The sequence below is a fragment of the Lissotriton helveticus genome, chromosome 8, assembly GCF_964261635.1.
Source record: "Lissotriton helveticus chromosome 8, aLisHel1.1, whole genome shotgun sequence".
NCBI lineage: Eukaryota > Metazoa > Chordata > Amphibia > Caudata > Salamandridae > Lissotriton > Lissotriton helveticus.
Window position 1 is genome coordinate 222,890,324 of NC_136069.1, and position 20,891 is coordinate 222,911,214.

Sequence of the window (20,891 nt, forward strand, 5' to 3'; positions counted from 1 at the left end):
TACGTGTATATTAGTGACGCTTGCCTATGTGTTTTACTAATACGAATAACCCTAGTCTATAAAATGGCCGCCGCTTGTGGATTTTCTACTGCGCATGCGTTAGTCACACTCACGTGACGTGACGTAGTTGCAGTTCTGGTGGGAAAATGTGCGCATGCGTACTTGCCTTTAAGATGGCTGTCTGTATACTCACATGGTGAAGCTTGCGCAGATGCTCTCGTGTTATTGTGTGTCGCGCTAACCCGTAATTGCATAGTATATTTTTATAAGTAAGAAATATAAAGTAGTTACTCATGGTATATGGTACATTCATTTATTTCTATGTTTTAATTTGTTCTCGCTTACTTTTCATGTATCCACGGCATGGAGGGGTGATGGGATGCTTGGGAGTCCATGTTGAAGTGCAGTACTGCGCATGACCGAGGGTTGCAAAGTGGCATTGACCAAGTGCCAAGAGAAAGACTCTGCCAAGACGCGCCTGGGAAGATGCACCTTCACCCAGCCAGAGAAACTGAAATGTCCTACAGTGGATACATTTGTATATTTTCTATTGTATTCTGTCAAATCTCTCGTGGGAACCCCAAACCTGCTAGGCGGTTCCCTAAAATGTTAATTTAGGCTTACAGAAGTCTGTTCTGATTGGTGTGTTAACCTATCCTACTTTGGGACCAATCGAAATTGGGGATTCTGACACTTTGCAACATTGGGGGGTGGTACACTGACCCAAAAACAGTATAACTAGCCTAGGTTTAGCTAGAGAAATTGTCCGACTTGTCTGAATAGCTGACCTGTCACTGACCCAACGCACTCAATAGGTGACTGAATACAGAGCGCTGCGGAGCACTCAGTCCGAATTTGACCATAGACTCAAAGGTTTTACTAAACCTTAAGTGCTGGCGGAGCACTTTGCTGGGGAGTTCGCTAACCCAATCGGGGTTCTGACTGATAGCTGCAGAGAGGGTGGAGCGCAGGCGTTGCTTCCGAACTGCGGGTGCTGGTCGTGCCTTGGTGGTCCTGTCCTGATCCTAATCTGGTTTTCCTGTCCTGTCCTGGGGTGTCCATTCTGCACCTGCTGTCCCATTTGATGACTGTCCTTCCGTGGGGTATTTCCTGTCCTTGACTGATCCGTGGCCAAGGTTGGTTTTCACACCATTCTAGGTAAATATATTGCTGAGAACTCTATACTGCACCTTCTATTTTTCTGTCTTTGCTTCAATAAAGACATACCTTTGCATCATTGATTTCCATGCTTTCGCAAAACTACTGAATGAAAGCTCAATCTGTTTTTCTAGCATGTTCCTATGTTACCCTACCTTTTAGAGCACATTCTCTCCATACCATTTTAATTATAGATGTGGTTTATAATTTTCTCCTGTTAATTGTTGCTATAATTTAGCATGCTCCATTCTTTCCCCTTCCTATAGGTGTATAGAATTTATCTAACTTCTCTCCCTACCCCTGAAGTATTTTCCAGTAGTAAATTCCTAGTACGTGCATAAAATTGCCCTTTATAGTTATCCATTCTCGAATTCCATTCCTGAAATCTGCTTAGCAGATTTTCATGTTCTTACCCTTTAATAAACCTTAAATGATTGCCCTTATATTTTTCCTTTATGGCTATGTGCTTTTTGTTATTCTGGTTATAGACTGCCTTCTTATCATAAATTGTATGATCTCTGAAAATGAATTCTAGATAAACTTTTGAAACTTTTCAGTTGTCCGTGGTCATTTTATGAATATTAAAGTTATATGAAGTTGGGTTTGTATTTTGCCTGCCTTCTTTCACAGCTAGCTCCCTGATCCATTGTGGTCATAGGTGCCCGTAACGGTGGATTGGTAAGTCGGGTACACTAGAACTAAATAGGAAGGAATCAGGGTTACTGGTAGTAGAGTTGTAAGGTCACCTGATTAATGTATATGGTGAATTGAAGTTTATGGGCCCGATACATATATGGTAAAATTATTGGTCGGGTGACCTGCGATCTCTATCAGTATCAACACCCCATAATTTCCGTCTTCTCCTCCCATTCTCCTTAGTCAAGTTCTCAGAGCTGCAGGAAGTTTGTGTTCAGAGCGCTAGTCACTCCGCATTTTAATTACCAACATCAGCAAGGGCGCCCTATTTCTTTCCATTCAGGGCACTATTCTAGCAAAGGCCAAATATGGATGAATGTACTTGGTTCATTGTATGGTTTGGCTGCTGTTATAATAAGATGTATTAATGAATATGTTAATTTGTGTTTTGGCAAAAAAAATGGTAATGTATTATTCGACCAGGACAAATCCAAAACTTGCTAGTAAGAATTCTACATGGGCAATTCCCCTTAAGAAAAAGAGAAATAACAAACACCTGTGGATTGTTACATCCTCCTGCCCAGGCAAGATGCAGCATATCAACTAAGAGTGAAGAGGCAGCAGAAAATGGTGTCATGAGTTCTGCAAAAAGTCATAAAGCCAACATGCCAATTTAACTGGAGAGGGTCTTCCAGCAAAACGATGGACCATATTAACATGGCATGACTTTTGGCTCTCGGAAGCCTTCCGTAACTCCTGAAATTATAAAAGAAAGTTTTTGGAAAGAGCCCTAGCACTCCAGCAACAAACCCTTTAAGGAGCCCTGTGGAGTCAGAATGTGGCTCCATGCCAACAGCAAGACAAGCGGCAGTACACTATGCACTGAAGTGAAGCTCCTCCGATGGATAAGTGCTGGTCTGAACTGCTCACGTCAGAACCAAATCATCCACACAGGAAACTGGTTCAGCTTGAATACAGTGCCTTTGGAAAACCCTGTTCACCCTCAGGGGAGCTCATTGGCCTGAGTCTTGGTTAAAACAGCAATTGGACCTAGCAGATCAGAATTTCATATTGAAGGTGAGAATGAAATTGACAAAATATTTGACTTGGTGTGAATCCTTAAAGCACCACAAGACCCCTAAAAGTGGTATTATCTGACCACAACTGTAAAGAAAGGAGACGGCATTCCTTTGCAAGAATTAACATATACATTCACTTATTAGCTTAAGGAAAGAAGACAGAACTGTACATCTAACTCATGTGAGAGCACTGGCCAAGAAATAAAACTATCATACTTGTTGCTGCCTAGCTAGTTGTTGAGATCTCCAAGAGCAGGTTTTATGGAAAGAATTTTGAAGGCAACGCAATACTAAATGGTTGACCAAGTACTCTTTCTACTGGCCAACCGGCATATGAAAAACTGTAAATCAATATCAATTTTCACGAAGTAAGGGGAGATTATCAAATTAAGGAAGAAAACGTGGCCTGATTGAGTACTGTCCAATGAAGCACTTTAACCCGTTGGCCGCAGGGCTAATTCCACCGCTGTGCTGGGGGGCAGAAGGGGGGCGTACATCGCCCCGGTGCTCGTGCCGAGCTCAGCTTGTCATGAGCCATGGTAGCCGTGTGCTCATGACGAGCTGAGCTTGTCACGGCCACACCCGTTTTCATAGAACGTTCAGCACAGCAGGGGAATTAGCCCTGCGGGCGAGCGTTCTGAATGTTATGACGAGCTCAGCTCGTCATGAGCGTCCAACGGGTTAAGAACAAGGTAGTCCTGTTAGTACTGAGGCTCTGAAGTGAAGCACATATGAAGAATGTGATTCCCTATACCCTGCACAGGGATAGTGTCAATCATGGTAAGGTCCCTTCAAGGGAAAATGTAGTTCCTGCATGGGGGAAAATTAAGATCTGACAAGAGCACTCTGAACAATTGATCAAGATAGGCTGTAACAATTCTGAAATTGTTACAGAAGATTTAACCAAAGTAAAAACAAAAAGAAACTTGCTCTTCTCCCTGCTCTTTGGGGCTGCACGTGCTCCCTACCTGATGTGTTTCTTGACAGGGAGGTGGTAAAGGACTGTCACTCTTGGATGTAACTGATTCAAATCAAAGAGGGTACATCCACGGAGCAACAGGCTGCTTGAATTGGGGCACATAAGGCACTTCGTAAGTCTAATGTATTTTCTATTGTTCTTTACTGCTTTGTTTCTCATTTAATGAATCCTTCTTGTGTCATACATTAGCAGATATTGCTTATATTTGGTGTTTTAGTTTGTGTGCAAATGCCAAGAGGCTCAATGAAAAAAGAAACCAGCAGGCTCACCATGTCCTCTCTTTTGCTGTCCTATGTCTGAGGCCAAGTTCAATAAAATGAGCATCATTTGGGGCATAAATAGCATCTGTTGAACAGCGCTGAGAGGTGGACGTGAGCTTCACAAACATACTTGTTATGTTGACAATCCAATGTGTTTGTCCACAGGCAAGCTATGCCTCTGGCAGTTTCCTAGTGGGATGGACCCTTTTAAAGCAGGAGGGGCTGTCATCAATGCTTAATTTCTAACAAAAAAAATATTATAATAATAATAATAAGTGCCAGGGACCTTGTTAGGAGTTCACTGCAGCTTTCACCAAATATTGACTCTGCCAACGATAGTAACTTCAAGAACTACTAACCATCACAGTCTTACAAGTGTGACAATTCGGACTAGTTCAGACCCCCAAAGCTGTAAAAAAAGGCTTGGGTGGCAGGTAATAGTCATTTTTAATATATATTGAATTAATAGTTAACTGTTGTTGTGACAATCTCTAAATTAGCAAGAAAGCGTCATCTTGTGGCAGACTATCACAAGCGCCGGTGTTGACAATTAAGAGCCGGTGCTGAGCACCGGAAGTCAACTGCTCAAATTAAGCACCGGATCCAGCCATGTCCCGATGGCCCAGTTCTAGACAAGGCCACGTGTGGGCACTTTGTATATTTTTCCCATGGTCGAATTTAGTGTCTGGCCCCGGGTCTGGCTTAGGTTACTGCATGCACAGAGGGACAACACACGGATATGCATGCACACACAACACGTACAAGCAACCTTGCACACAGACCCACTGATATACATACATCGATGGAGAAATGGCAACAGATAAAGACGCTCTTGCACACAGACCAATGGTAGTATATAACACTGAACCTTAGGGGCACTGTGCACCGAGCCCTGGGAGAATGAATACCTGTGCACCATCCATGTCAAGCACACAGGCTTCTAAGCACTCAAGGGAAAGAGGCTGAGGAAACAAAGGGTGACTTTAGCTGAGGGCACAGTGTGACATGGTCTAGAGGCAAATGTGTGCGTGCAGGTGGTTAGCCCCAGAACTTACTGTTGGGGACTGACATGTCACTTCCAACCCAGAGCACGAGCAAGAAATGGGGAAAGAAGAGAGAAGAGAATACAATTTTGACAAATGGAGACAACAAAGATGGAAAATAACAGGCAAGACCGAGATAAAGAAATGGAAGCATAAAGTGGTGGAAGAAATAAGCATGATATGGAATCAAGACTATGCAGCGCCTTGATATTTTGCATCCCCAGCAAGCTCTGAAGATAAAACTTTGGGGCCCTGTACTCATCCTTCTTATAAATTAGGTAAAGCTGGCAGTGTTCACAGGAAATGTATTAAGTTTGATCACTTTTCATCAACTGTCTCAGAAACTCTTCAGTTGGATGTGGCCTAACCCTATAAGGGTCGGCCTGGAAGCTGGGGAACAGGGTTCGAGTCGCGACAGGAACGCTAAACATCCTTTGATTTTGGGCAAATCACTTCATCTCCCCATGCCTAACAAAATAAATGTCTCAGTCTGTAACCTAACTGATGCTCATTTAAAGCGCTCGTATACCTTCCGGTCGAGTTTGCGCTATAAAAAAACTCTTTAAAAAAAATTTAATATGATTTAATAGTTTCAGTAGGTTTCCTTTTGCCCTCACCTAAGAGCTACTGCCTAACAGCTGACATCTATATTTATGATGCCAGTAATCATTATCACCATTATGGTTTAATAACTAAGTTTGATCACTTTCCATCAAGTGTCTCGGAAACTTCAGTTGGATACGGCCTAATGGCTAAAAAGGGTTGGGGAGAGGATGTAGCCTAATGGCTACAGCGGCCAACCTCGAAGCTGGGGAACTGAGTTGAAGTCTCAGCAAGAGACGCTTATCCTGTGATTCTGGGCAAATCAATTAATCTCCTTGTGCCTAACAAAAATGAATGTATCTATCTGTAATGCAACTGGCGCTCATGTAAAGCGCTCTGATACTTGCGGGTCAAGGTCGTGCTATATAAAACCCGGGAGAAAAAATAAATAATGCATTGTGGTGTGCTATCCCGGGGCATTAACTTAGAGTGGGATATCGTTGACGGCCATAACAGGCAGCACACACTCGACATGCTCCTTAATACCAGGTCAGTGAAACCGCTGTAGGTAGGGGGTACGACCCCCATGCAGCCCCACTGGGGTAGCAGAAAGCGGTCCGCACAGCCTACTGAAACCAACCTTGGTCTGCCCCAACTCCAGTGGTCACTTTGTATGGGTGTCTCTCGTGGAGGCACCAGTTCACATTTATGGGGGACCAGGACTTTTACATCATCAGATTGAGCGAGAGGAGGGCAAAACATTGAGAATGGAGGAAAGAGGATGGAAAACAATGAGAAAGTGAGAAAGCAAGGGTGAGGAAGTACCTGCAAGACTTACAAGAAGCAGAAAGTCATGGAAGAAAGTCCTGAGGTGGTATCAAAGATATGGAGCCTTTGTTTTCAGGAACTCCGACATTTGACACTGGCCTCCTAATAAAAACTTATGAGCGGAGGCCCAAAGTTATTAGAAATTAAGCACTGTTGGGCTATACGCCACCCGCCCCACTCCCTAACTTCCACCGGCCATCCCGTAGACAACACCCGCCTGCCTTTCCCCCAAATCATGGGAAAACCAGCAGAAAAGACCCAGTATTCTGGGGTCCAACTGGTTATTCCACATCCTGGGAACAAAAGGTGTAATTGCCAGATTCTGCTGAAGGGACACTGCCTGGTATTGGAGATTATGGCCCCAGTAAGCACCTAAACCTAACAATCTCCAAAAAAAGGCAGAGGGCCTCTAAAATGCATTTCAAAATAGATTTTAAAAGGGGCCTACTGTATGGGTAGGAGGAACTTGTGAAGTAGTATCTAGTCATAAGGAAATACACATAATAGAAAGAAGCAGAATTACAAAACTTTTTACAAGAGTTAAGTGAAAAATGGCCTGCATTGTTAAAAAACAAATGTCTTATAAATGCATAAAATATGCATTCAATGTGGCCAGAGTGATGACATTGGTGGTGGGGGTGCAGGTCCCTCTTGATGCGGGATGGCATATCCTGGGGGTGACAGGAGAAATAGTATGGCCCAAATGGGCTATGACCTGGATCGCACTGGCGAGGATGGTGGCGAAACGCAATATCGCCCGTGCATAGGGCTCCAGTGCAGTCCCAAAGGTGGAATCCTGGGAAAATAACTTAGATTGGTGTAAACGGGCGGAGCAGGTCATATACCAGAGCAGCGGGGGTCCCCGCAAATGTGAGAGGATATGAGGGGCCTACGTGGGTTATAGAACAAGGTAGTCCCTAGTTTCTTAGTAGGCCGCAGGCATGTCTGAGATCATGGTTAGGCGATTGTTAACTGGGTTAGGCGAATGGTGTGGGAGGGCTAGCGGGAGGGTGGAAAAGTGGTAACATTTGGTATTTTGTATTGACATACGCCAAGCTCAGTCTATGTATACTGTACTGTCTTCTGAAGCATTGTTTGTTTTTTGGTTAATAAAAAGAATCTTTTTAAAAAATATATGCATTATAAAAAAAAACATGCTACGGTGGTTTAAGAGTACTACTCGCCTATACAGTTTTCTTCATATATTATATCTCACATCCCAGAAACTAGGTAATGTAACTGCAACACAAATGCGTGGAACACTCACACAGGTGTATTTTAAAAGGCATTTTCCATACTTCTCTTTACAGCTAATGTACCCTGACGGTTGGCAACGCATCTCAGGACAGGTAAAAAAAAAATCAATGTCCACGGATTTTGGGTAAAAAGGGGAACCATTTCTTGTAAAACATTTGTATAGAAGGAAAACAAAAGTTAAGAGAAAAAACATATGAAATGTTCAAAAGCGAAGCATTGGCCCATTATACAGCGAGTAGATTAGAAAGATTAGAATCTCCTCACATCACCAGGGGGCGGAAAGATAACCATACCGGTGGCAAAGGGACACGGGGGAAACTGGAACGTGCAAGAACGGAGAGAAGAAGATGTAAGAAATTGCAGAATGGACTGTCAAGAGCCAAACTAATTAAAGCCAATGTATACAATGCTTGACAACTCCCCCCCCCCCCCCCCGGCGCTTTTTCTTCTTTCTCTTTCCCCATGTGTTCTTCACCCAGTACCATGTAAATATGCTCTTTATTTTCAATAAAATCACTGAAATAAAAAAAGAAAGACAGGTCCCAGCAGAGAAAGAGCAAGAACACACAGTACTCGAACACGACACAAGCAGCAACTCAGCACACGTAGGTCTTAAATGCTGTAATGTTGTTGGTGGACAAGACATAGGTCTAAATTACACACTTAGCTGCTTCTTTGCACGCTTAATCCCCAATGTTTTCATAAAAGTACAGCACGTGAGCCCTGTTACGCCTTTAAATCATGTTCAGCGTTATCTAAAACCGTTCAGTGTTTGCCGTTTGTATATTCACTGCTGTCCTTGTGATCTGCATCAAAGATCAAATCATACAAAATACTACAAGGGGGACAACTGATGTGTACAGCGTCAGTGCCTGGGGTTGCCATTCGTGTACAAAGCAGGCGTACCTGCAATGTGACAACTCTCCTTTAATTAGTAGGGCGGATTCCTCCTTCGTAAACAAAAGTTCGGGGCGAGTGTCGAGAGGGTGGGGGGCTAGGGGGGATTACAACAGCGACAAAATTAAACACAATACATTTACTACTGGTGGGATGGTTATTCATAGTGAAATGTTGTGAAACTACTGCGCTAAGCCAATTGTTCTCCAAGTAATGGGAGGTGATTAGGCTTAATGATGAGTGGGCACTTTATGATTAATTTATATTGTATCTACAATGAAGTAATCTGAATCAAAAAACTAACCTAGTCTTCAATATCCGAGTTTTTACTCCTCTCTCTTGACATACAAGGATAGTTGGTGACCGGACTGTGTTAACCACCTAATTATTCATGCTGTATTTTGTGATCCTTGGTTTGCTTCCTTACTGCATGCCTACGATGTAATGCAATTTCCGTCTGTTCTTGTTACAGGATGTATGTAAAGCGCTCTGACACCTACGAGTTAAACTAGCGCTATATAAAACTTTCAAAATAAAATAAATGTAATAGTACTTTTCCTGCCCCTCCCACCCTCCCCCCTAGGAGATGTTTCAAATGTTGACAGTGGGTGAGATGGGGAATAGATGGGCCAGGGGGTGCACAATACAGCCCGGTAGTGCCCGGGGGAGCTTCGGCGGGACCATGAGTGCAGCTGTGCACTGAGGAAGAGGGGAGTACGGTGGTGCTGCGGTGGAAGCACGTGTGCAACTGCAGGGGTGCGCGGTGAAGCCCGGGAGCTTCCAGGGGGATCTTTGGTGGGGCTATGAGTGCCGCCGAGGAGTGGACAGTGGAGCAGTCTGGGGATTCCTAGAGGAGCTTCAGATGGACCGTGTGCACCTTGAGGGGTGCACTGGTGCACACTGCAGTCTGGGGATTCCCAGAGGAGCTTCAGATGGACCGTGTGCGCCTTGAGGGGTGCACTGGGGCACACTGCAGTCTGGGGATTCCCAGGAGAGCTTCGGATGGACCGTGTGCACCTTGAGGGGTGCACACTGCAGTCTGGGGATTCCCAGGGGAGCTTCAGTTGGACCGTGTGCACCTTGAGGGGTGCACACTGTAGTCTGGGGATTCCCAGGGGAGCTTCAGATGGACCGTGTGCACCTTGAGTGGTGCACTGGTGCACACTGCAGTCTGGGGATTCCCAGGGGAGCTTCAGTGGGACCGTGTGCACCTTGGGGGGTGCACTGGTGCACACTGCAGTCTGGGGATTCCCAGGGGAGCTTCAGATGGACCGTGTGCACCTTGAGGGGTGCACTGGTGCACACTGCAGTCTGGGGATTCCCAGGGGAGCTTCAGTTGGACCGTGTGCACCTTGAGGGGTGCACTGGTGCACACTGCAGTCTGGGGATTCCCAGGGGAGCTTCAGTTGGACCGTGTGCACCTTGAGTGGTGCACTGGTGCACACTGCAGTCTGGGGATTCCCAGGGGAGCTTCAGTGGGACCGTGTGCACCTTGAGGGGTGCACTGGTGCACACTGCAGTCTGGGGATTCCCAGGGGAGCTTCAGTTGGACCGTGTGCACCTTGAGGGGTGCACTGGTGCACACTGCAGTCTGGGGATTCCCAGGGGAGTTTCCGTTGAACCGTGTGCACCTTGAGGGGTGCACTGGTGCACACTGCAGTCTGGGGATTCCCAGGGGAGCTTCAGTTGGACCGTGTGCACTGAGGAGAGTGCACTGGTGCACACTGCAGTCTGGGTATTCCCAGGGGAGCTTCAGTTGGACCGTGTGCACTAAGGAGAGTGCACTCTGCAGCTCGGGAGTGACAAGGGGAGCGTCGGCGAGCGATGTGCGCAGCTGGAGGAGGGAGTGCCCTGGTGAACACTGTCTGCCACCCCGAGTGCACGGAGGAGTTTCTGGAGGGGGAGGCCCGGGCACAGCGGAGCCTGCTCAAGTTTCTCCAACAGCTCCACAGAAAGTAGCAGAAAGTTTACTCGGGAGCCGCCCATCGCACTAGTGCACGCTTCCGCCAAAGGAAGTGCCCCGCACTCCCCGTCCTGCCACAAAGGTCCCATACCAAGAATGCGTGCAGCCCGCAGCCCCACCACAGGGAGAGTGTCAGCGGCGGCAGCGTGCCCCGCACCGTCCTTCCGCACGCGTCGCCCCGCACCCTCACCTCGCTTCTCCAGGCGGATCAACCGGCTGTTCCCGCAGCCTGGCGCTGTCCTCTGCCCGCAGGCGGCGGCTGGCGCTCGGACGGCCCTCCTTCTGCTCCCAGCCTCAGGTCGGGGGACGTGGCAACTCCCCCTCGGGCAGGGAGCGGCCTCTCCGGGGCTGGGAGGCGGGCCTCGCTGCAGTGCGTGCCTTCCCCGCGCAGGCTGCAGGAGGTGTCCGGCAGCGCCCCCCGGCGGGGGCCTGCGCGCCCGAAAGATTCTATAAATAAGTCAACAAACACGTGTGCAGCTGAAATACACACATTCTGTCTGCCCTGTACCTTATCCTGGCAAAGACTCGTGTTTTTTCCCCCATGTTTCTTATGTTTCATTTGATGCTTTCATGTCTCTCAATATTTCGAGTCACTCCAAATAGAGAGAATTCAGTGGGTTTGGGCGGTGTCTCAATTGTGTTCTTAACTTTGCAAGTTTCAGTTGTCGCCTTTGCCTCTTGTAATATAACGTTTGCTTTTGAAACCTGCCCACTTGTAATTTTCTCCTCATGTAACGCTGCTGTTCCTATTGTGACGCGCTCTGACACCTTCGGGTAAAGTCCGCGCTATGTAAAAAGGCATAAAAGAAATAAATAAATATATAGCGCGGACATGGCTCGAAGGCATCAGAGCGTCTACAACAACGCTGGATACGAGGGGATGGTGGGGCGCAGGAGCAGGGATTGGCCATTCCTGGGCTGGGACCCCTATTTTCTCCAGAAAATTTCAGTTTCTCGTTTTGTTAGGTGGGTGATGAGGAGTGCAGCACTTTGTGGGTAATGCAGGCGACCGCATGTAATACGAGACGCAGATTTTCCACTATTGGTTAACAAACTGCCATTCCTTATTGAAAAATTGAAAACTTGGTGTATCTTTCATGTATGATCTCCTTATTTATTGAAGATATTTGAATTTCAAGTGTGAAGACCAATGTGAAGCAGTACCAAAATAGAAAATTCGATAAAAAGCCCTGAAGAAGTCCGGCCACGGACGAAACGCGTTGGCTATTGGTTTTAAACATCAACTTTGAATAAAAGAATCTGCTTACAGAAGAAATTTGGCTTTGGAATTCTTGGGAGAACTAATGGAGTGTTTGTGATCATATGCATAAATAGCATCTAAACTGTTTTGTTTATTATTTTTGAGGTGTGCAGGGTCACTTTTGTAAATCTGATTTGTAAAACAATCTCTTGTTTTCTAACTTGGGATTTAGGGGATTGTATCCCAGACCTTTTGCACCCACATATATGTATACTCTAGGGACTGTGTTACCAGTGCAGGCATAGTAGCCTCAATCCCTCTTTTCTGGCTTGAATTTTCAGTTTTGAATTGGGCCTACACTTTAATGGCAAGCAATTGAATTCTTAGAATGGCAGAGCACATGTGGGCAGATTTCTTGAGACCTAAAACAAAGCGCGCTGCTGCATGTAGTGTTGCTCTCAGTGGGCCTAGGTTAACTTTGGGATTGCCTGATGGAAGGGAAATTCCATCATTTAGTCTGGAGAGAACGAGAGACTGCACCACAATTTTAGGCTTGTTCCAGATCAATTGTCCGATGCCTCAAAGCTTCCTATATTGGTGTTGTGCGCTTTTGACCATGGCTGTGAAAATTGATATGTTTGTCAAAGGTGATACCAAGTGAACTGGCACTCTGGACAATGATAGGGGAGCCTTCCAGGTCGTGAAAGTTAGCTATCCGTTCCTGTAATGGAGTTTTACTTACAGAGGCGAAATCAAAAGAAATTCTGTTTTAGTTGGGTTGAGTTTTAAATGTTAGATAGATATCAAGTTTTGAATTTTTAAAAGCATTGTTGAAAGCAGGGCAACATCTTCGCGGGATGAGATTTTCATGTATATTTGGGTGTTGTCTGGTGTAGAGATTAGGGGTGAAAGCGCTCAGATCCTAATCCAGTAAGGACTCGCCAACCCAATTTGCAGTCATGTCGTGGGGTAGACTGATTTCACCCCTTCTGATCTCTGCACCATGCCTAGTATTGAGAATGGATTTTTCTCCCCACTTGCCATACCGAGACGCTCGATAGCCAAGTAAAATTGGGAGACCTGTGACGCATATCCCGATTAGTTTCTTGACCCGGGGTAGGGACCTTTTATTTGAACATACTCACTCCCATCCACTCAGGGGGAGCTCCTATCATAGCCCACCTCATGGGTTAGTATCCATCATACCACTGACATCCATACTATTAAGGACGAAAGTCAGTGACTGTCGCCCAGGCATGTGGATTTTCGATCCTGCCAGTATCCACCTACGTGCATACAAAACCTTCCAAGCATCTATCACCCAATATTGTGTTATCTATGTCCTGATGATAACCTCCAGTCATGCAGATCGAAACACCGTCAATTTGCACAAGCTAAGTTTGGACTTTGAATTATGACCTAATTTTATAAACGTCTTCATAATTGTAATGATTCATGCATAACTTCGGTTTGAATTCTGGTCCAATACGCTGTAGCATCCTTTATTATTATTTTTTCACTTGTTTCACTTATGCCATTTAATATGTCTTCACAAATACAAAGTGTTCACCTGTTCACAACCTCAAAAGCATGGTTGATGCTGCATTTCGATCTTTGTAAATCTAATCTGTTTGTCCTTTCTGACAATATAACTGCAATAAATTGTGTTCTTGGGACTATTTGGCCTCATTTAATGTTTACACTGTAATTAAGTCATTTCTTAAACTATACTCCGTCATTGATTCCCGTTGAGACGTTGTTGCATAAGAAAACAAACAAAGCACTTTTAAAGTATCAGCTTCTGCTATTAAGGTGGAAACACGCTTAGCGCTTGCATAACAGAATGTACTGAACCTATACTTATTTGATTGGTGTTCTTGGCATTTGGAGATCCCGTCCTTGCCTAGTACTAGCTTTATGAGTCTATGGGAGAAAGAAAGATAACATAGTAGTTTCTGCATTAAGGAATATATAGTCTTGAGGACATTCGAGCCCTGCACAATTTTTGTGTTACTTTTGTCTTTTGGTCACAGAGAGAATGCAAGAAGTTATTGTATCCACTCTTCCAGTGTGTGGAATTGCTTTATTTTTGGGCTTTCATTTAAAGCAGGTTACCGAATGCTTTTAGATGTGTTTTGTATAATCCATTGATTTCCATATAAAGCAAACACTACACTGTTGTGTTCTGTAAATAAATGCTCTCTCTTTTCTGTTTCCATAGATTGTATACCACTCCCGTGTATGCAGTCATTTACTCAAGTTCGAAAGAGGGGGATTAAACAGGTAGTCTCTATATAGAAGTGTTGATACATACATATAGTACTGTTTACCTTGTATCACGAGAAAGGTCCAACAAATACACTGATGTCCTTATTCTCTTCTTTGAATGCAGGAGACACATAGAGATACTTCGAAAACGACATATCTCCCTGCGTTGACTCCATGGGAAATGGGTTTGTTCTCTTTCCCTTCTCCTCTTGCCCACTTCTCACCACAATTTGCTTTGAAATTGTTGGGCAGTCTTGGTGGTAAAAGGAAGTCAGGGCCATTCATTCACTGTTCCTATTGCTCCTGCCAAAATACAGGAGAGAATTGACACAGGGTTGTGGGTAATTGGTAGTGACTGCGCTGACGACACCGGTCCAACGGGTTACATATATTGACTTCCTAGTGCTGGATGCCAGGATATACCATCTGTTAAGATGCACACAAGGAAATGTCTGTAAACTACCTCCCTCTGGCATCCCACATGGTGCTGCTCAAACATGACGCAACACTAGATCCCTCCCTTAACACGAAGTAGAAGAAACTAAACAACAAAAGTAGAACTCTGATTGAACAGTCATATTAGAAACATGGCGGAAAGGTGGTCAAGGCAATTTCTTGACCTCTAGAGTAGCAGCACCAACTCACCCTCTCTCTTAGCCAGCCAAAAAGTCTGCATAACGTTGAGATGGGTGTGGGTTGGACCTCAGGTGATACTGCCCTCTGCCACCTCCTCTGGGTTGATGCCTGGGTGGCCTCCACAGTCTCAGGGGACTGATTGCACTGAGGCTCTGCTCGCTTGGTGGCAGCACAATGACTGGAAGCATTGATACGGGTCGCGCCAGAGATGATCCATCGGTAGCTGGGGGGCCATTAACGCTCCTCTCAGCGGCCCATCGAAACTGGGCAGGCTGCCCAGAGTGTGCAGTCTGAGGCGTCACCGCCTGACAGTGCACCACTGTGTACCAGAAGGCTCTTTTGAATTGAGAGATGATCCGGTTGACAGTCTCTACGCCTTTCTTAGCAATAATCATGGTAGTCTTGATGTCTGTGACTGTCCATGTCGCCTCTTCAATGAATCAATCAATCAATCAATCACTGCATTTCTAAAGCGCACTACATACCCGTGAGGGTCTCAAGGCGCTGGGGGGGGGGGTGCTACTGATCGAAGGGACAGGTCTTGAGAAGTCTTCTGAAGGCCAGCAGGTCCTGAGTCTGTCATAGGCTGGTAGGGAGTGCGTTCCAGGTCTTGGCAGCGAGGTAGGAGAAGGATCTGCCGCCGGCGGTGGTTTTCTGGATGCAAGGAACTGTGGCGAGGGCGAGGTTGGCTGAGCGGAGGCTTCGGGTGGGGGTGTGGAAGCCGAGTCGGTTGTTGAGGTATGTGGGTCCGGTGTTGTGTAGTGCTTTGTGTGCGTGGATGAGGAGTTTGAAGGTGATCCTCTTGTTGACGGGGAGCCAGTGCAGGCCTCTCAGGTGGGGTCTTTGAATGAGTGGTGGAACTTTCCTCATGAGTGTCGGTATTTGATCAAGACTTTGTCTCGTATGTGAAAGATGAGAAACTTGGCTCGCCACCGGAGCGAGGCATATTCATTATTGCATGGTCGCCTGGGTTCGGAGCAGTTTGGGGAGCTGGGTTGATCTACCCACAGGGTGTGTTGTGGAATGGTATCTGTTATTATCCATCCATAACACAGTCAGCTCGGCACACCTGTGGTGAGAAGAGGCTGGTGTACTCGTAGAAACATATAGATGTAGCTCTCCACATTCTTGGCTTCTGCTACAGCAACGCGGATTCCTCCCAAATCTTTCCACCTCCCCATTGGACTTGGACCACCTCGGTGTGATGGGACGATGCTTTGTATTTGATGGTACAGAGATATTCAGGCCACTCATGACCACTGAACGATGGGCTGTTGTTTGTACGGACTTCTCCAAATAGCCCATGGGGGGGAGCATCATTTTCTCAACTTTCGGGATGACTTCAAATGCTGATGTGGTTGGCACGATCTCCACTTTTGGATATCAGGATAAGTAATCTACGAGGATGAGCATGTCTGAGCCATCATGCAGACTGCCAAAATCCACGCTCGCACACTGCCACAGGGCTGTGAGTGCTTCCTCTGTGATGACAGGTGCTGAGGAGTCTGGCTGGCTGCTCACTTAGCAGGTGGGGCAGCCCTTAACCAACTCCTCCACGTGTCGATCTAAGCCGAGGGACCAGACCTTGTCTTTTAACCTGTTCTTGGACTTCACCACACCCTGGTGGGCATCATGAGCTAAGAGAACAGCCCTGTGTCTCAGACAGCTGGGAAGTATTAATCACAGCCCTTGCATGAGACAGCCCTCTCCTGTCACTGACAATGACAATGACACTTTATTTGTGTGATTAATAAAAACCAATACAAAAGGAAACGATCAATATCAAAGATATAGTTAACATTAATTAATATAATGATATATATATATATATACAAGACTTAGTACTAAAACCACCATTTGGTGTTTTGTTTTCTAAGATGTAATAAATATTTGTCCTTTAGGTGCACCGGGCAAGATTTTAGTGGGAGCCAGACTGCATAGGACCTTCCTCCGGATCGGTTCCATGCAGTGCCATGGTTGACCTGTTCGTTAAGGCTTGACGAGCATGATAGATGAACTTAGCAAAATTGGCCATGTGCTTCACTGTGTCCAACGTGTATAACTGAAAAACAGCCTCCTTTGCCGTCCGCATGCCCAGTTGGAGGAGAATGGGCCTTAGATGGATTCGGCGACTGGCAGCAGGGTCGGACAGCGTAGTAAGATGTGGGCCAGTGATTCACGCTTGTAGTAGCAGAGGCGGCACTCCGTAATCGCTGGTCTTAGTTTCACCGAAGGATACAGATGTTTTAAAGGAAGTACATGCAGTCTGGCTGCAAGAATCCTTTGTAGGGCTTGCCACCCCACCGGCTGTGTGAGATGTGGTTTGAGGCCATATAAAGTGTGAGGGGAACTTTGGGTCTCATGGAAGCCTCTAGCTGTCAAAGCTTCGATGTCCAGTTTACGAGAGCATGATCTTACTTGCTTTTTAATTGCTGTTTTAATAGTGGTATACTTAATTATATTGGGGTCCCAGTTCTCTGTAGCTAGGTTCAAGAGGTCTTTGGCTGAGGCACGACCGGCTGACCATGGGTTGCCCGGATTTTTAAATATTTTGTTTATAACAAACTTCATTGAATTCTCTGGGGCCACAGTGGTTAAATAAAAGTATTTTGCCAGACTTGCCAGTTCTTCCAAAGATTGTCGATTAAGGTTAAATTCTAGGTGAATTAGAGTGTTCCTTGTGCACGATGGAAGACAAAATAGCTTTTTGTAGGCTGCACAGTGCATCTTTTCAAGGTCTTGCACGAATTTGCCTGGGAACGCCTGTATTGCATAATTGAGGGAAGGCAGTAGTTTTGCCCTTAGGACTCGTTGGATGGTCATAGCCTTTGGACTTTCCAAGGTGGCGTTAAGTTTACAGATGGCGGAAGTAACAATTTTGCCTTTCTGCTGGAGCTTGTGGCGATGAGCCTGTGACTTACCAGTTTCAGTGAGCCAGACTGCAAGGTAATTATACGATTGTGCACTGGTCAATGTTAATGGTCCCAAACTCCATTTCACAAGCTTCTTTTTCGGATGGCGGCCAAAGATCACTATCTTAGATTTTGTTTGGTTTGCAACCAGCTTGTTTTTGACATTATACTATGAGAGTGCTGTTAGCGCTTTTTGAAGCCCGACTTTCGTATGGTCCAAAAGAACCAGGTCGTCTGCATATTGTATCAACTGGATTCTGGTTCCCCAATCCTGGGAGTCGCCAAAGTTGCTCCGTGCAGTGCGCTGCCCAGATCTGCTGTGTATAGGTTAAGGAGCAGCGGGGCAAGTACACAGCCCTGCTTTAACCCGTGGTCTGTGCTAATTTTTCCTGTAGCTGTTTCGCACGAGAGTTTAACTCTTACCCAAGTTTGCGGGTACAACGATCTGATGGCTTGTAGCAGTTTCGGGCAGATGTTCCAGCAGGCCAATTTCTTCAATAGGATGTTGTGGTCTACCCCATCAAATGCTACTTTATAATCGATAAAACAAGCAAAAAGAATCTGATTTGGTGTACTAAATATGATAGGGCAAGGATGTTATCTAAGGTGGAGCCTCCTGGACGGAACCCAGTCTGATAGAAAGGAAGCAGATCCTTCTTGCTGACCCAGTCTGCTAGTTCCGTCAGGAGAGTGCTAGCATAAGCCTCGCCCTCAATGTCCAATAAGGCAATCATGCGGTAGGTCCTAGGGTCCGTGCTTAGCCCTTTTTTATAGATTGAATGTAGTAATGATCCCCTCCAGTAATCTGGGACATCCTCCAAGAACCTGCACTCCACATACAACTGTCGCAAACTCTAGGCCCAAAAGTTCATGTCCTCTCTGAAGAGGGAGTCAGGCAGGCTATTTGGTCCAGGGGCTCCATTGTGGCGTATTTTTTCAAAGAAAAAGCCAATTGAAACATCTCAGTAAAACAACAACTGAATCCATGGACCCCTTGGCCGACGCCACCCTTACTTAAACACTGGCAATCCGAACTATTCTGAAAAAAATACGCCATCTTGTTTATGTATTGCCAACATTTTTGGGATTTACTGGGGGCGAGCAGCTCAAAAATCTTCAGCCATTTTTCCTCTGTAAGTTTGCGTTTAACTTGCCAGACCAATGTTGCGTGACGCTTGTTTTAGTTCTTTTTTTGCAGACTCTGATCTTGTTGCTCGATAGGCTCTACGTTTAGAGTTAAGTTCTCTTGAGCATTTCTTAATTGCTGGTTGGTGTCCCAATTTGTAAGCAGAGTTAACATGCGTTCTTTGGTTGTCGCTCCCACGAAGCTGGCGGGCTAAATCATGTGCGAGTGAGCCCCATTCCCCTATTCTGCCCTTGTCATTATTGCCAGTCTGCCAGTCTCTCCATGTTAGTTTCCATGAGGAAAACTTATGGCTTGGAAACGGCCCCCATTTAATTCTTCTAAGGAGTCTATATAGCTCTTCCCCCTTTGTGGCTCCAATATAGCGAAGAGTATAACATGTTTTCGCGGTAATGGCCAACTCTAAAGTAAGAGCAGCATGGTCGCTTTCGATCCGGGGGTGGACTTTGTAATTTGACATGTATTTTTGTAGGCTCTCACATAGTAAAATATAATCTATTGTTGTCTCGTTGTTGTAAGAGGGTACTATCAATGCTGTTGGGTTGACTTTTGTAGTTAAACAGTGTGTCGTTACCAGCTTATATGCCCGCATTAAGGCATTGAATCTTCCGATGCTTCCGTTACGGTGATTTTCAGGGGTCTTTTGCCCTATGCCATGCATGGTAAAATCACCAAGAATAATGGAATCCATGCCCGCATACCGTAATAATAGAGTTTCAATCTCATGTAATAGCTGGTTGAGTTTATCATTTGAACCCGGCCCATGGCGGTTGAAATAGAAATTGATTAGGAGTATTGATTTTGGGCCGTCTGTCATAATTAAGCCTTTCAGAATGCCAGCCAAAAACATGTCTGATGTATTCTGTATGACTAAAAAGTTTAGTTTTAGTGCATGCCTAACGTATATTGAGACGCCCCCAGACGGTCTACCGAAAATATTGGCTTTTGTAGCGGCTTTGAAGTATTCAGTGTAGTCCCCTATTGGAGTTGAGGAAATAGCCCATGTTTCCTGTGCACAAATTATATCTGCTCCTGCTAGAAATGTAATTGCCCCTGGACTTTGCAAAACTTTATGTGTCCCTGCAAAGTTCCAGGACATTATATTGATTGTTCGGTTACTTGCAGTGAAGCTATTGTGCTGGGTGTGGCCGGAGGTGATCTTTGATGGTATCGGATGATTACCTGACAAATGGCTGATATTAGGTGCTAGAATGTAAGGCCAGGGGGACCAAGTCCAATCTTTGGTACTGTGTCCCTTAGTTAAGCAGGAGCGATTACCTCCGTCTATATGTTTGATAATTTGGATTGAATTGTTGCCCCACTGTGTTGCTTGTGTGCCACCTATAGAGCTGTGTAAGATCGATCCGGTGCCAGGTGAAGTTTGGTGTTTGCTGTTCGTCCTTTTTTGTCCCTTCATTACTTGATCTCCCTGTTGGGCATTTGGCCCTTTATTTTTCAGAATCTCTGGGTATTTGGTAACAATTGGAGGCTTAATTTGTTTGCCCCAGTTGTGATTTATATCCTTTCAGAGCATTCGCCATGATCTGGTTGGAGAAGGTTATCTCAGTTGTTTTGTTTAATTCTCTTGGCCCTGGGCCAGAAAAAGCCACCCTCTCAATATCAGTTGTTTTGATATTCTCCAGTCCTGGGATGCTTTTGCAGAGCTTCAGAAGGTTCCCTCTGTTGAGAATGTCCCAGCTCCCCTGCGAGGTGTATTCGGGATATAACAGGACTTTCGGATTTTCACTGTCGATACCAAGGGTCTGGTAGGAGTTGGTAGTTTCCAAAGGCTCACTTAAATTCCGAGTTGAATTTTCACCAAGGGCCGATCCCCCCCGCTCCAATTTGCATTCGCAATACCGATTTGTGAGTCAGTCTTAAAGCTGACAGTGCGGTCCGGGGCGGATTGACAGTCTTTGAGACTTACTTGGACGTTGTTCCTCTCCCGTTGGACGTTAAATGTATTTTCAATTTGGGGCTCATTATAGACATTTGGCTGTGCGACGTCAGGTTTGCTTGTAATGCTTGGCATTGCTCGTTGATCTGTGTGCCCTGTGCATTACTCAAGTGGTCTCTGGACGCAGGAG

General features: G+C 45.6%; 1 long non-coding RNA gene across 1 annotated transcript in view; it reads right to left on the reverse strand.

Annotated features, from left to right (window-relative positions):
* The window catches only part of LOC144771563 (uncharacterized), a 161,634-nt gene extending 150,681 nt beyond the window's left edge, over window positions 1-10,953 (reverse strand). The window contains exon 1 of the long non-coding RNA XR_013599352.1: window positions 10,834-10,953. This is a non-coding gene — a long non-coding RNA (uncharacterized LOC144771563). The remainder of the gene's footprint in view (window positions 1-10,833) is intronic.
* Between the last annotated feature and the right edge of the window lie 9,938 nt (window positions 10,954-20,891).